Source organism: Mobula hypostoma, chromosome 6, assembly GCF_963921235.1.
Source record: "Mobula hypostoma chromosome 6, sMobHyp1.1, whole genome shotgun sequence".
NCBI classification, from domain to species: Eukaryota; Metazoa; Chordata; class Chondrichthyes; order Myliobatiformes; family Myliobatidae; genus Mobula; species Mobula hypostoma.
The window spans coordinates 167357986-167372459 of NC_086102.1; positions in this window are offsets into that span (position 1 = coordinate 167357986).

The window sequence follows — 14474 nt, forward strand, 5'->3', positions numbered from 1 at the left end:
CAAATGAGAATTGGCTTTGGACCTCTGGCAACCTTCCACCTATAGTCGATAATCAGCTCTTTGGTTTTGATGGCACTGAGTGAGAGGCTGTTATTCTGGCACCTTTCAACCTCCGAATATGCTGATTCATCACCACCTTTGATTCAGCCAAAACAGTGTCATCATTAGCAAACTTAAATACAGCATTAGAGCTGTCCCTAGACACTAAATCAAAGGTACTTGTATGATAACTGTTATATAAATCGTAGATACTTGGGGAGGACTTAAGAGATTTGCTAGAAAGATTCCAGCAATGATGTTCTCCACTGAAGATGCACACCAGGCTATGCCCCGATACACAAGGAACCAGGTGCCAGCAACTTGCCTTCTGCTGATGTTCTCACTCTTTCTCTACCTGTATCTTGTTCTATAAGTATTTGAAGATAAATTACCTAGTATAAAAAGCGGGGGTGCAGTACCAAGTAAATTTAGAAAGGGCAATCTAAATTTTTGGCAGATTTTGCACAATACATTATAGTGCAAACTCAAGCAAAGCTTGAAAACTGTATCCAATTAAAAGCATCATTTTAAAGTTCAAAGTTCAAAGAAAATTTATTATCGAAGGACATATCTGTCACCATATACAATCCTGAGATTCATTTTCTCAATAAATCCATAATAGAATAATACCCATTATAGGATCAGTGAAAGACTGAACCAAATTGAGTGTTCAACCAGTGTGCAAAAGACAGCACACTGCAAATACAGAAAGAAAGAAATAATATTATTAATAAATAAATAAACAATAAATATTGAGAAGATGAGATGAAGAGTCCTTCAAAGTGAGTCCATAGGTTGTGGAAACATTTCAATGAAGGAGCCAAGTGAAGTTGAGTGAAGTTATCCCTGTTAGTTCAAAAGCCTGATGGCTGAGGGGTAATAACTGTTCCTGAATCTAGTGTTGTGAGTCCTGACACTCCTGTACCTTCTTCCTGATGGCAGCAGCGAGAAGAGAGCATGCCCTGTGTGATGGGGGCCCCTGATGATAGATGCTGCTTTCTTGCGACAGCACTTCTTGTAGATGTGCTCATTGGTGGGAGAGCTTTACCCATGATGTGTTGAGCTGCATCCACTACTTGTTGCGCGATTTTCCATTCAAGGGCATGGGTGTTTCCATACCAGGCTGTGGTGCAGCCAGTCAATATACTTTCCATCACATATCTTTAGAAGTTTGTCAAAGTTTTAGATGTCATGCCAAATCTTCACAAACTCCTAGGTAAGTAAAGGCGCTGCTGTGCTTTCTTCATAATTGCACTTACGTGCTGGGCCCAGGACAAGTCCTCTGAAATAATTACACCCGGGATTTTAAAGTTGCTGACCCGCTCCACCTCAGACCCTCTGATGAAGACTGGCTCATGGACCTCTGGTTTTCTCCTCCTGAAGTCTATAATCAACTCCCTGGTTTTGCTGACATTGAATAAGAAGTTGTTGTTATGGCATATTTTCAATTTCCCTCCTATATGCTGATTTTTCACCACCTTTGATTCGGCCTACGACAATGGTGTCATCAGCAAACTTGAATATGACATTGGAGCTGTGTTTAGCCACACAGTCATAAGTGTAAAGTAAGTGTAAGAGCAGGGGTTAAGCACACAGTCTTGAGGTAATGGAGATCGTGGAGGAGATGTTGCTGCCAATCCGAACTGCCTGGGGTCTGCAAGTGAGGAAATCAAGGATCTAATTACACAAGGAGGTATTGAGGCCAATGTCTCGAAGCTTATTGATGACGGTATTGAATGCCAAGCTGCAGTCGATAAACAGATTCCTGATATATGCATCTTTGCTGTCCAGATGCTCCAGGGTTGAGTGAAAAGCTAATGAGGTGGCATCTTGTGTAGACCTGTTGCTCTGACAGGCAAATTGGAGTGGATCCAAGTCACTTCTCAGGCAGGAATCAACCTCTCAAAACACTTCATCTCTGTGGATGTAAGTGCTACCGGGCGATAGTCATTAAGGCAGATCACCAAGCTCTTCTTGACACCGGTTTATCTGAAGCCTGCTTGAAGCAGGTGGGTACCTCGGACTGCCGAAGTAAAAGGTTACAGAACTCAGTGAACAATCCAGCCTGTTGATCAGCAAAGGTCTTTAGTACTTGACCAGGTACCCTGTCTGGTACGAATGCTTTCCGTGTGTTCACCCTCCTGAAGTTACTTGCACGTCGGCCCGAGAGATTGAAATCACAGGATCGCCAGAGGCTGTGGGAGTTCATGATGATTTCTCCATGTTTTGATGGACAAAAGTGAGCACCTCATCTCCAAGCGAAGTCATACTGTCACCTATGTCACTTGATTTAGCTTTATAAGAGTTGACAGTATTCAAGCCCTGCCACAACTGTGGAGCACCCTTCGTTGATTTAACCTGAAATGGTAACACTATTTCTATTTTCATAGTTGCTGCTTGTTCTGCTAATCATTTGCAGTATTTACTGTTTTTGTAACCCATTAGAAAGGATGGGAACTCTTGGAGAAGATACTGAAGAGATTTACTAGAGTAGTTCCAGTAGTGATGGATTGCGGTTACAGGATGAAATAAATTGATGGAGCCTTTGAGGCAGGAGGAGATTCGATAAATGTGTTAAAATCATGTAAATTTCAGATAGGATACATTATTAGAAACTATTTCCAACATCTGAAGTACAGATTCCTAAACTAGGTTGCAGGAGGTGGGTGGCTAGGTGACTCTCAGGAAAAGGAGTGGGATGGTGAATAGGCAGTTAGCGCAGAACTCCCCTGTGGCTATTCCCGATAATAACAAACATACCGTTTTGGATACTATTGTGGGGGATGACGTCCCAGGGGAAGACCACGGAGACGAGGTTATTGGCACTGAGCTTGGTCTGCGGTGCAGAAGGGAAAGAGGGAGAAGAGGGGAGTGGTAGTGAAAGGAGACTCAGTAATCAGAGGAACAGACAGGAGATACTGTGGACATGAATGGACACCCGGATGGTATGTTGCCTCCCAGGTGCCAGGGTCCGGGACGTCTCGGATCACATCCACAGCATTTTGGAGAGGGACGGAGAGCGAGCAGCCAGATGTCGGGGGACATATTGGTACCAATGACATTGGAAGGAAAAGCAAAGAGGTCTTGAAGAGGGAATTTAGAGAGTTCGGCAGAAAGCTGAGAAGCAGGACCTCCCGGAGAGTAATTTCTGGATTGCTACCTGTGCCACACACCAGTGAAGGTAGAAACAAGATGACTTGACAGATAAATTCAAGGCTGAGAAGCTGGTGCAGCGGGTAGGGCCTCAGGTTCTTGGATATGAGAGGATCATGGGACAGGAGGCCCAGGGAGAAGGAAAAGGGGGAGGGGGGGAAAAACCCAGAGGATGGCAAGGGGTATAGTGAGAGGGACAGAGGGAGAAAAAAGAGAGAGAGAAAAAGAATGTGTGTATATAAATAAATAACGGATGGGGTACGAGGGGGGAGGTGGGGCATTAGCGGAAGTTTGAGAAGTCAATATTCATGACATCAGGTTGGAGGCTACCCAGATGGAATATAAGGTGTTGTTAAAGATATAAGGTGTTGTCATATCCCTTTTGCCAATCAACTGTCCAGCTCTTGGCTCCATCCCTCCCCCTCCTATCTTCTCCTATCATTTTGGATCTCCCCCTCCCCCTCCCACTTTCAAATCTCTTACTAGCTCTTCTTTCAGTTAGTCCTGATGAAGAGTCCCAGCCCGAAACGTCGACTGTTCCTTTTCCTAGAGACTCTGCCTGGACTGCTGCGTTCACCAGCAACTTTGATGTGTGTTGCTTGAATTTCCAGCATCTGCAGAATTCCTCATGTTTAAATTTTGAAGCAGTTGTTGGTCCCTTCTGTCAATGTTTGGTTTAGCGAGAATTTGACATAATTTTTCATGTTGAACTTTGTCGAATGCTTTAGTGAAATCAATAAAACATAAAAAGACATCATTCTGCTATTCAATTGCCCTTTCTGAAAGCATTCGTAGTATGCAAATTGCATTCGTAGTTCCTCTATCCTCAATAATCCCATATTGCAGTTTAGAAGTTTCTGGTCTTAACTTGTTTTTAATTCGACTCAGAACAACTCTCAACAAAATCTTTATTATGTGAGTCATAAGATTGTTCTATAATTTTCGCCGTCAATAGTTCCAGGAATTTTGGGCAGAGTTATAAATATTGATTTCAAGAGATCGTCAGACAATACACCAGACTCATATATGCCATTAAACAGTTCAAAAAGAATATCTATGCCCAGATCTTCTATGGCTTGTATGATTTCCACTGAAATTTCATCAGGTCCAGTGGCTTTACCATGTTTCATGCTTTTCATTGATTTAGTTATTTCTTCTTTGGTAATAGGTGGGCCAGAATTAGGGTGTTTAATATCTGGGGGTTCCCCTCTATTATCCTCAAACAGCTGCTCTATATACTGAATCCACCTCTCACATACTTTATCTGGATCTGTTAGTATGGATCCGTCTGCTGATCTTATGCATCCTGTAGAGGAGGTTTTCTTATTTCCAGTAATTTCCTTAGTTTTCCTGTGCATTTCTTTGCTGTTGTTAATATGGCCTTCTACTTCATTGCATTTTTGATTCAGCCATTCTTCTTTTGCAATATTGCTCAATTGTCTGGTCCGTCTGTCTAGCTCTCTGTATTGCACTTCATTATTCTTCACTAACCTTCTTTGTTCCATCAGATCTAGAATTTCCTGGGTTATCCACCCCTTGTTGGTGTGTTGGATTTCTCGTACCGGGATTATCTCCTGTGCTGGTTGCTTTATAGCATATTTAAATCTGTCCCATATAGGTGTTGTTACGTTTTCGTTGAGGTGTTCTTCTACAGCTGTCTTAAATTGTTGCTTAAGTGTGTTATCGTTCTTAAATTCTCCCAACATATACTTCTTACTCTTTTTCCACGTTTCAGTTTCTTTAATTTTGTTTTGATGGTAGCTATTACTGGATGGTGATCTGAACCACAGTCTGCTCCGGGATAGGCTTTAGAATTTGTGATATTATTTCTAAAGAGTTCATTGATGCTAATGAAATCTATTTGATTCCTTGTTCTATCTCCAGGGCTAATCCAAGTACACAATCTATGTGGATGGTTTTTATACCAAGTATTGGTGATCACTTGGTTGCTTCTGACACATCAATCAGTAAACCTTTCTTCATTTTTCTCCCTTTTCTCCATTCTCCATTTTTCTCCATTTATCAGGCTAAAGGAATAATTAATTAGCATTGGCAAATCAAAGGTGTTGCCATTTGGGACAGATTTGCAATTGAATTTTATCAACTAGAAGTGTGCATATTTTTCTGAGAAATGTCAGAAATTCCACATAGATCAGTAGAATCCTTCAGTGCTGTTAGCTTTTACTTAAAAAAAGTTACATCGTTAATCCATTGATTTGATAAATATGTCCATTACCCATGTCTGCATTCCTCTATGCAAGATGTGCCCTTTTTTGTTTGTCCTTCATATTTTCAAGCAACAGTGAAGATAAAAATGTAGGAGATGATATGATTCAAAAACATTGTTTAAAGAAGTGAATGCAGAGGTTCTCTTTGACTTACTCAAATTGGTCAGTGGTGCACTATACCATGACCCTATCTTAAATTGAATGTCGAGATCCAATTATTTCAACTGCTCATTTTTTTCTACAAGATTTAGAGAAAAAGTGCAAGAGGGAATTTGCCTTATTGAGTTTGTGAAATGCAATGACAGAAAATTATATAATCAGCCAATGTATACTCCTGCATAGATAGAGATGTAGAAACTAAGTGTTTGTCCTATTTGGATGAAACAAGACAGTTAAACTTACAATAAGTTCAAATTCAAGCTTGTTGACATCTGACTGTACATATATATAACCAAACATTCTTCTGGACCACCGTGCACGGTGGAAGATGTACACTCTATGTGCACACTATCTCTAGCCTGGCTATAGAAAAGTTTCCTTGTGAAACAAGAAATCAAACACTGAACCATCAGACACCACTTTCACAGTTACCAAAACCCTTTACTAAAATGATCATTTATGTGCCATTGGTTGACAGGAGTGAGCAATTCCTTTGTTTCTGTTCGCTGTTTTGGAACATATGTGATTAGGGGGTGATGGAGTTTGCTGTGGAAGCTGGGTTGTGACCCAGCCTTCTTGCTGATTGACTGCCATCTCACTCATTGATTGAAATTCTCTGTGGGGTCTTTCATTTTTGTTCCAATAGTAAATGAAATTGAAGGTTTTTTCTTTGCTCGAAAACTTAATCTTTATCATGTTACTGAGCATCTCAATTCTGAGATATTCATTTGTCTCTCTCTCTCTCACACACACACACACACACACACACACACAAAATATTGCATCAAAATAGCAAAAAACATTTTATTTGATCTTAAAATGTCCTAAAATTGAGAATGTCCTATCTATTTTGTTGAATTTTCTTTTTGTCAGCATGGATGATTATTCCACATCTTATTAATTGTGGAGCATGCATTACATAAAGTAAATGGCAAGCTAAGCAAAGCAATATCATACACAATTCATAAATATAATTTCAGAACGTTGCAATAAAGTTTAATATCAAATTCATAACTATCACCCATTCTTCCACCATGGTATGCTACTTCTGTTTAATTATATGGTTTGAAATTTATTCCTGGTAAGAGAAATTATTTATCAATAAGTATTAAAGTACACCCTATACTAAAATATTTCTTACGACACAGGAAGAAATTTCATAATGAAAATTTGAAATGGAAATATGCTAGATGATTTAAAGCAACTCAAATGTAAATCATGTTTGTACTGCATTTATGTATATATTTACTTACTTATTTATTTGTTCATCCATCCATTTATCTATCTATCTATCTATGGTCTGATATTTCTGCTCCAATTTGGGAAAACCATATTATCATTATATATATTTTTCTACAATGAGTAGAGTAAATGATCAAGTTTCTTTCTTGCAACACACATTAAAGTTGCTGGTGAACGCAGCAGGCCAGGCAGCATTTCTAGGAAGAGGTACAGTCGACGTTTCAGGCCGAGACCCTTTGTCAGGACTAACTGAAGGAAGAGTTAGTACCTCTTCCTAGAGATGCTGCCTGACCTGTTGCGTTCACCAGCAACTTTGATGTGTGTTGCTTGAATTTCCAACATCTGCAGAATTCCTGTTGTTTGCGTTTTTAAGTTTCTTTCTTGTCAAGTTTGATCCCATAACATTATGGGCACATTAATTTCATTGTTGGTTTTGTACCTTCCTATTCAGCAGATGTTGACACCATTTTGGATAAAAATGCATGACCACATGTCCTGCCCTTCAATGCCTTACTTAAGTGGACATTATTCTTATGAGCCTTGATATTCTCTCAGGTTTTGCATCTCTACCAGGAGTCAGCAGCAGTCTGGTCCCTTCAGTTGGTTACACTATTTCGGCCCTCAAAGAATGTTGGAGTACATTTCTAGCTTTTTGTAAGTTCTGACAATATTTGGAAACCACACTAGTCCAAGCACTGAATCATTCATTAGCTGTGAAGGAATTTTTGTTAGTTGTCTGAGGGTTATAAGTCAGTAAATTTAGTTTCCAAAGCTGTAAAAAAGTAATATCTGTAATTATTAGCAGAGGAAGTACATCACCATTTCTAATTATCTGTATGCCAGTTTAAAATCTAACCAACCAAATAAATGCTAAATGATAATAGTCTAGCTTTTATCATTCACCCTTTGAGCAGATACAAGTAGAATAAAAATTTCCATGAGATATCTGCCAATTGAAGATTGCTGAATTAGAATATCTGGGACCAAAAGAATTATTTGAGAAAGTTGTGGCAGATCAGGAAAGTAGGACAGTAGACAATTAGAACTTCTCCCCCTGTGGATGTGAATTCTCTGAACTCCATGCCACTGGTTCAGTCAAACTGTTATAGAGTTTGCCGATAACCAAGGGAGAGGCAACAAAGTCTAGAAGCCACTGCACACAGCAAAAATAATAAGGGCAGACAACAGTTCCCTAAAATCATGAGTGCCATAACGTTGTCTTAGAAAACTTACATGAATTTAATGGCCATCAATTTGTAAGTACTCAACTGCGCAAAGGACCTAAAATGTCAACATTTGATAAAATGTTAAAAGATGATTCCTTCATATTTATCAAGTTGATCTTTGGAAAAGGTTGGCTAGTTACAAGACTTTTTTTGAAGCACTTTAACCATACCTGGAAGTGAGTACAAGATACTGATATACAATTCATGGTTGTCAAAATTAATGTTTACAAAATATTTATTTATTTAGGTATTCAAGATGATCAGCTTTATGGTTAAGTTTTAATCTACACACATAAAAGTTGCTGGTGAATGCAGCAGGCCAGGCAGCACCTCTTCCTAGAGATGCTGCCTGGCCTGCTGCGTTCACCAGCAACTTTGATGTGTGTTGCTTGAAATTCCAGCATCTGCAGATTTCCTCATGTATAAGTTTTAATCTAGCTGGTTTCAACCAAGAATCTAAAAGTTCTGATGCTACCTCAGATTCCCTAACATCTGCTAGTCAGTCAGCAGTATCACCAGGACTTTGAAACCTGTCCACTTGTACAAGCTGCTAAAACTGCAGGGACCTTAATTAAATAAATGCCACCCTCACACCACCACTCCCCCAGCTGAAACGATGAAGGCACATGAAATGATGAAAAATATGCCCAAAATATCGTAATTATCCTCACATCATTACTTCAAAAGCCAGGAATCCATCCTTTCAATCCTATGTCTTTCTCCACGATCTTTTCAAGCAGCTGCTCTGCCATGAATTGCCAGACCCTGACATACCGTGTTTGGTTTGAAAGGAACATCTGCTAAACAAACACCAAAACCATCGTATTTGTGATATACTTATGCAAGAACCTCAAGATCACAGACATTTAATATACATCCAGGCAATTATATTATTTTTCATAAATTAATGGCATTCATAAATTGAGCAATTGTATAATTTACTTCATGACTTTTGCTGCATGTTGTATCAATTCTTATATTAAAGTATTGTGAATTGATCAAATGCCAACTTCTGCAGCAATTGAAAAATAGACAAACAGCTGAGTTGTTTTGGTAGGACATTAATGTATATTCTGAAAGGCTTCAATATTATTTTTCTTTCAAAATATATTAAATTCATTATTTATAGAATAACAGACAATACTAGCACGTTGCAATCCCAGCATTAAAACCACTGCTCATTATGTCGGGCTCTGTCCGCACCCCAGCTCGTTTGTTCATCTATTTTTATGTTTGAACCTTTTGTTGCTTTATCAGTTAACCCAGTGGAAAATATCAGGATCGTAGAATCTCTGAACAGCCTATTTTGATTAAATCACATACCAGTCAGATGCAAAATACATTACTAATTCAATTATTCTGCCCAAGAAACTGATGAGAAGATTGACTGAAATGAAAGAAGCCCTGAGCTGGTGAGCATCTGGGAGTTGTCAGCAGCAGGATATTTCTGGAAATTGATGTTGATTCAAATTGAACGTGAAGTGACAATTTTTCCTTTAACCCTTTCAGAGCTGACTGAATTCTGAATTACACAGTTTCAATGGCTTTCAGCACGATAGCTCTCTTCACCTACCTTTTCAGTTAAGAGGGAAGCACAGGGGATGTTCCTACCTTGATTATGAACATTGTTGCACAATGCAGGGCTTGTAGCTGCTCTTTAAACAGGTACATTCTTCTTTATAGTGGAATACAGTGAAGACGCATGATTTTTCTCCTAAGTTCTTGAGAGGTGCTGGTGCAAATCCAGTGCACAGCCACAGAACATAATTGTAGTGATAATTCCTTGCAGATGATGTGAATGAAGTTAGGCATCTGGCATTCCATTTCTCCAGCTGAACATGAGTCCTAATGGCTGGTCTTTGTATTACACACTAATTTGGGCTTAAATCCTGCAACTCCTTACCTTCCAAAACTGTAAGGCTACTTCACTGGCTACTTCTCCAGCTCTCACATATTTGAAGAAAAATTGTGTACGTTCATTGTATTCCACAATAAAGAAAATCTTTTTTAAGGAAGTAAACAGTTATAAATCACACACAATTCAGGAATACTCATTGTTCACACAGAAACATTATACAGTGTATACAAATGCATGTACAGGTGCAGCAACACATACACTGAGCTTCCACAAAGGTTACTGGAGCAGAAACAGGCCGCAGAATTAGATTTCCATTTTCCAGACTGGGTGCACTTAAACTAATTTACCTGTCTAAGGTGAGTGGAATAGAGTTTAGGGGAGATGACAAAAAGGAGTTTTTAATTTAAACGGAGCGTGGTAAGTGCCTCGAATACACTGCTGGGGCTAGTGGTAGAGGCTGATATATTAAGGTTCAAAGTACATTTATCATCAAAGTATGTATGCAGGATACAACTCTGAGAATTGTCTTCTCCAGACAGCCACACAACAAAGAAAACCATGGAAGCCATTCAATGAAAAACATCCTCACACACAAAAATCAAATTGCGCAAACAGTAACAAGAACATCAAACACCCCCACGTGCAAAAAAAACCCAAGTCACGCAAACAGCAACAAGAATATCAAACCCTAAACCCCAAATAGGAACATTTAAGAGAGTCTTAGATACGCACTTGGTGAAAGAAAAATGGAGGGTTATAGACTACGGAGGAGGGAGGGGTTAGATTGTTTGTGAAGTAGGTTAAGAGGTTGGCACAAACTCGTAGGCAAAGGGCCTATACTATGCTGTACTGTTCTGTGTTTTATGTTCTACATACACAATCACTCTTGCTGACAGCAGTATACTGGTTGGCATCCGTCTGTCTCGAAGGACAACGGGTGATGATCATTATCACAAGCCTGGACAGAAGGTATGGAGATCCTGAGATGTCCAGTTGTCAAGAACCCCCTCTCAGCCTCACCAGTGTGGTCCAAAGGAAAACTTATGAAGCAATATGCTTGGCACCAGCTTGGCTGCTGGAGCTGCTGGAAGGATGTCCAATGACGTCCAACTGCGTTAGGGGCTCCGCTCCAGATTTGCTGTCTGGGTTTACTCCTGTAGCCTTACTCTCCCAAGGCTGCCCACAAGGCAGTGGGGCTACTTACCCATAGCTGGAGATCTGGTTCACGAGCACCAGGGCATGTCCACACGCCAGTGGGCCTGCATGCTACCTCCTCCCCATCCTCTGTAGTTCAGCCTGAGTCCGAAAGGAATTCAGTTTCCATGTGTCACCAGTGAGGAGGCACCACATGAGGCTTGCTGTTCCCGAGGCTATGTGCTGGTAGGGAGAGACTTACACACTCGGCTCGTCTTTTCTTCTTGCCAGTGGTGGAAGCTGAAAGTGAGAGCAACAAGCACTACCCACTACACTACCACACTAGACACGTCACAACCACCATTTTGACACTATCAGTATACTATGAGGATAGGTATCATTGCTTTATACCAGGGGTCCCCAACCTTTTTGCAATGCGAACCGGTTTATTATTGACAATATTCTTGCGGACCGGCCGACCCAGGGTGGGGGGGCGGGTAGGGTTGCCAATGGACAAGAGTAGCAGTCAAATACGTTGTGTTTACCCCGAGAAAGACTACAATGACCATGAAGCCTTGCGCGGGCACCAGTGTGCATGAGTGTACGTGCCGATTTTTTTCCTATAAATCGTTTTTGGCGATTCTGTTCGAGGGGGGGGAGTGTTAATCATGACCAGAATATAGGTGATAAGTGGCTAATACACTCAATTTCATTTCTAAAAGGGTTTATCTAACGAATTTAATATTAAACACACAGCACATATTTTCCTCGCATGAATATAGTGATAAGTCAATTATCAGGGGAGGACAGGGGGGCTTGAAGTGTTGAACGAACTTCCAGTAGAAGTGGTAGAGGCAGGTTCGATATTATCATTTTTAAAAAATTGGATAGGTATATGGACAGGAAAGGAATGGAGGGTTATGGGCTGAGTGCAGGTCAGTGGGACTAGGTGAGAGTAGCGTTCGGCACGGACTAGAAGGGCAGAGATGGCCTGTTTCCGTGCTGTAGTTGTTATATGGTTATATAAGTCACTTATAAGTCAATAGCATCATAACATTTTAAGTAATATTTGGATATTAAACACACAGCACCTATTTTCCCCGTATGAATGTATAAAATCATTGCAACAGACCAATATCGCTGAATCAGTGGGAGCCCTGGGCTTGTTTCCCTGCAACGAGACGGTGCCATCGAGGGGTGATGGGAGATAGCGATACTTGAAGGGGGTTCCTTATGTCCAGTCTATTCCGCAATTTAGTCTTCGTTGCATTCCTTGCAGACACATGTTGGAAATGGAAGCAACGTTTTCAGTGCTTTCGTGGCTATCTCAGGATATTTAGCCTTGACTTTGATCCAGAATGCCAGCAGAGATGTTATGTCAAACATACTTTTCAGCCCATCGTCATTTGCAAGCTCGAGGAGTTGATCTCCTTCCCACGCTGACATGGATGACGTGCGGGTAATGACCTCACGTGCGTTCAAGCTCAACAGTGGGCGTGACAGGGAACGAGGAAAGGTGCAGCTGACACATATCGCCAAATTATATCGTTTCCTCGCGGCCCGGTAGCACATGCTTTGCGGCCCGGTACCGGTCTGCTTTATACTGAAATGCCATCCCTCAGTTAATGTTTTCTGCAAAGAATAAAATTCCTCTACCTCCAATAGAAAAATAAATCAAATAAAATTAATTGTGGTAACTTAAACCATTTCCCTGGAAACACAACCAAAATCTGCTGATGCTGGAAATCCGAGGAACACACACAAAGTGCTGGAGGAACTCAGCAGGCCAGGCAGCATCTATGGAAAAAGTTTTGGCCTGAAACGCCGACTGTACTTTTTTCCATAGATGCTGCCTGGCCTAATGAGTTCCTCCAGCATTGTGTATGTGTTGCTCGGATTTCCAGCATCTGCAGATTTTCTCTTGTTTGCCATTTCCCTGGGACAACACTGCTCATTACTTGGTATTAACTGGGCAATCTGAATTTGAGGGCACTTGTATATCAGAGTCATATTTTGCATAATGGTATTCAGAAATAGAGTTAGCATATCAGCCATTTTAAAAAAAGTTAACTAGCAGGAGGTCAAAGAATAGATTGTCATTTTAGGGAGATTTCATTCTGAATATTTTTAATTGCAGATGAAGTTCTTCCTTTCTGTAATGTCATAAAGGGCAGCACAGAGGCACGGCAGTTAGTTGTGCAAACTCACAGTCCAGTCATCATTTCAATTCTGACCTGGAGAGCTGTCTATGTGGTGTTTGAAAGTTCTCCCTATGATAGCTGGGTGATCTAGTTTCCATCTGTTAGAGGCATGGTGCTGGTAGGTGAATTGGCTGCTCTAGGTTGCCCCAATGTAGGTGGGCAGCAGGAAAATTGGGAGGCACATGTCAAAGAATTCATGGGAAATTAAAGAAGTGAAAGGGGATTTGTGTAGGTGGGAAGTTGATAATCAGAATGGATCTAGTGGGATGAATTGCTATCCAACTCTGTGACTCTAATGGAGGATACCATGAAAACATAGAAACATAGAAAACCTACAGCACAATGTTGTGCTGAACATGTACTTACTTTAGAAATTACCTCGGGTTACCCACAGCTCTCTGTTTTTCTGAGCTCCATGTACCCCTTAACGGAGCCTCTTAAAAGACCCTATCGTATCCACCTCCACCACCGTTGCCGGCAGCCCATTCCACGCACTCACCACTCTGAGTAAAAAAACTTACCCCGACATCTCTGTACCTACTTCCAAGCACCTTAAAACTATGCCCTCTCATGCTAGCCAATTCAGCCCTTGGGAAAAACCTCTGGCTATCCACATGATCAATACCTCTCATCATCTTATACACCTCTATCAGGTCACCTCTCATCCTCCGTCGCTCCAAGGAGAAAAGGCCAAGTACACTCAACCTATTCTCATAAGACATGCTCCCCAATCCAGGCAACATCCTTTTAAATCTCATCTGCACCCTTTCTATAGTTTTCACATCCTTCCTGTAGTGAGGTGACCAGAACTGAGCACAGTATTCCAAGTTGTGTCTGACCAGGGTCCTATATAGCTGTAAGATTACCTCTTGGCTCTTGAACTCAATCCCGCGGTTGATGAATGTCAATGCACTGTATGCCTTCTTAACCACAGAGCCAACCTGTGCAGTAGCTTTGAGTGTCCTATGGACTCAGACCGAAATATCCCTCTGATCCTCCACACTGCCAAGAGTCTTACCATTAATACTATATTCTGCCATCATTTTTGATCTACCAGAATGAACTACCTCACAGTTATCAGGGTTGAACTCCATCTGCCACTTCTCAGCCCAGTTTAGCATCCTACTGATGTCCCACTGTAACATCTGACAGTCCTTCACACTATCCACAACACCCCTAACTTTTGTGTCATCAGCAAATTTACTAACTCATTCCTCCACTTCCTCATTCAGGT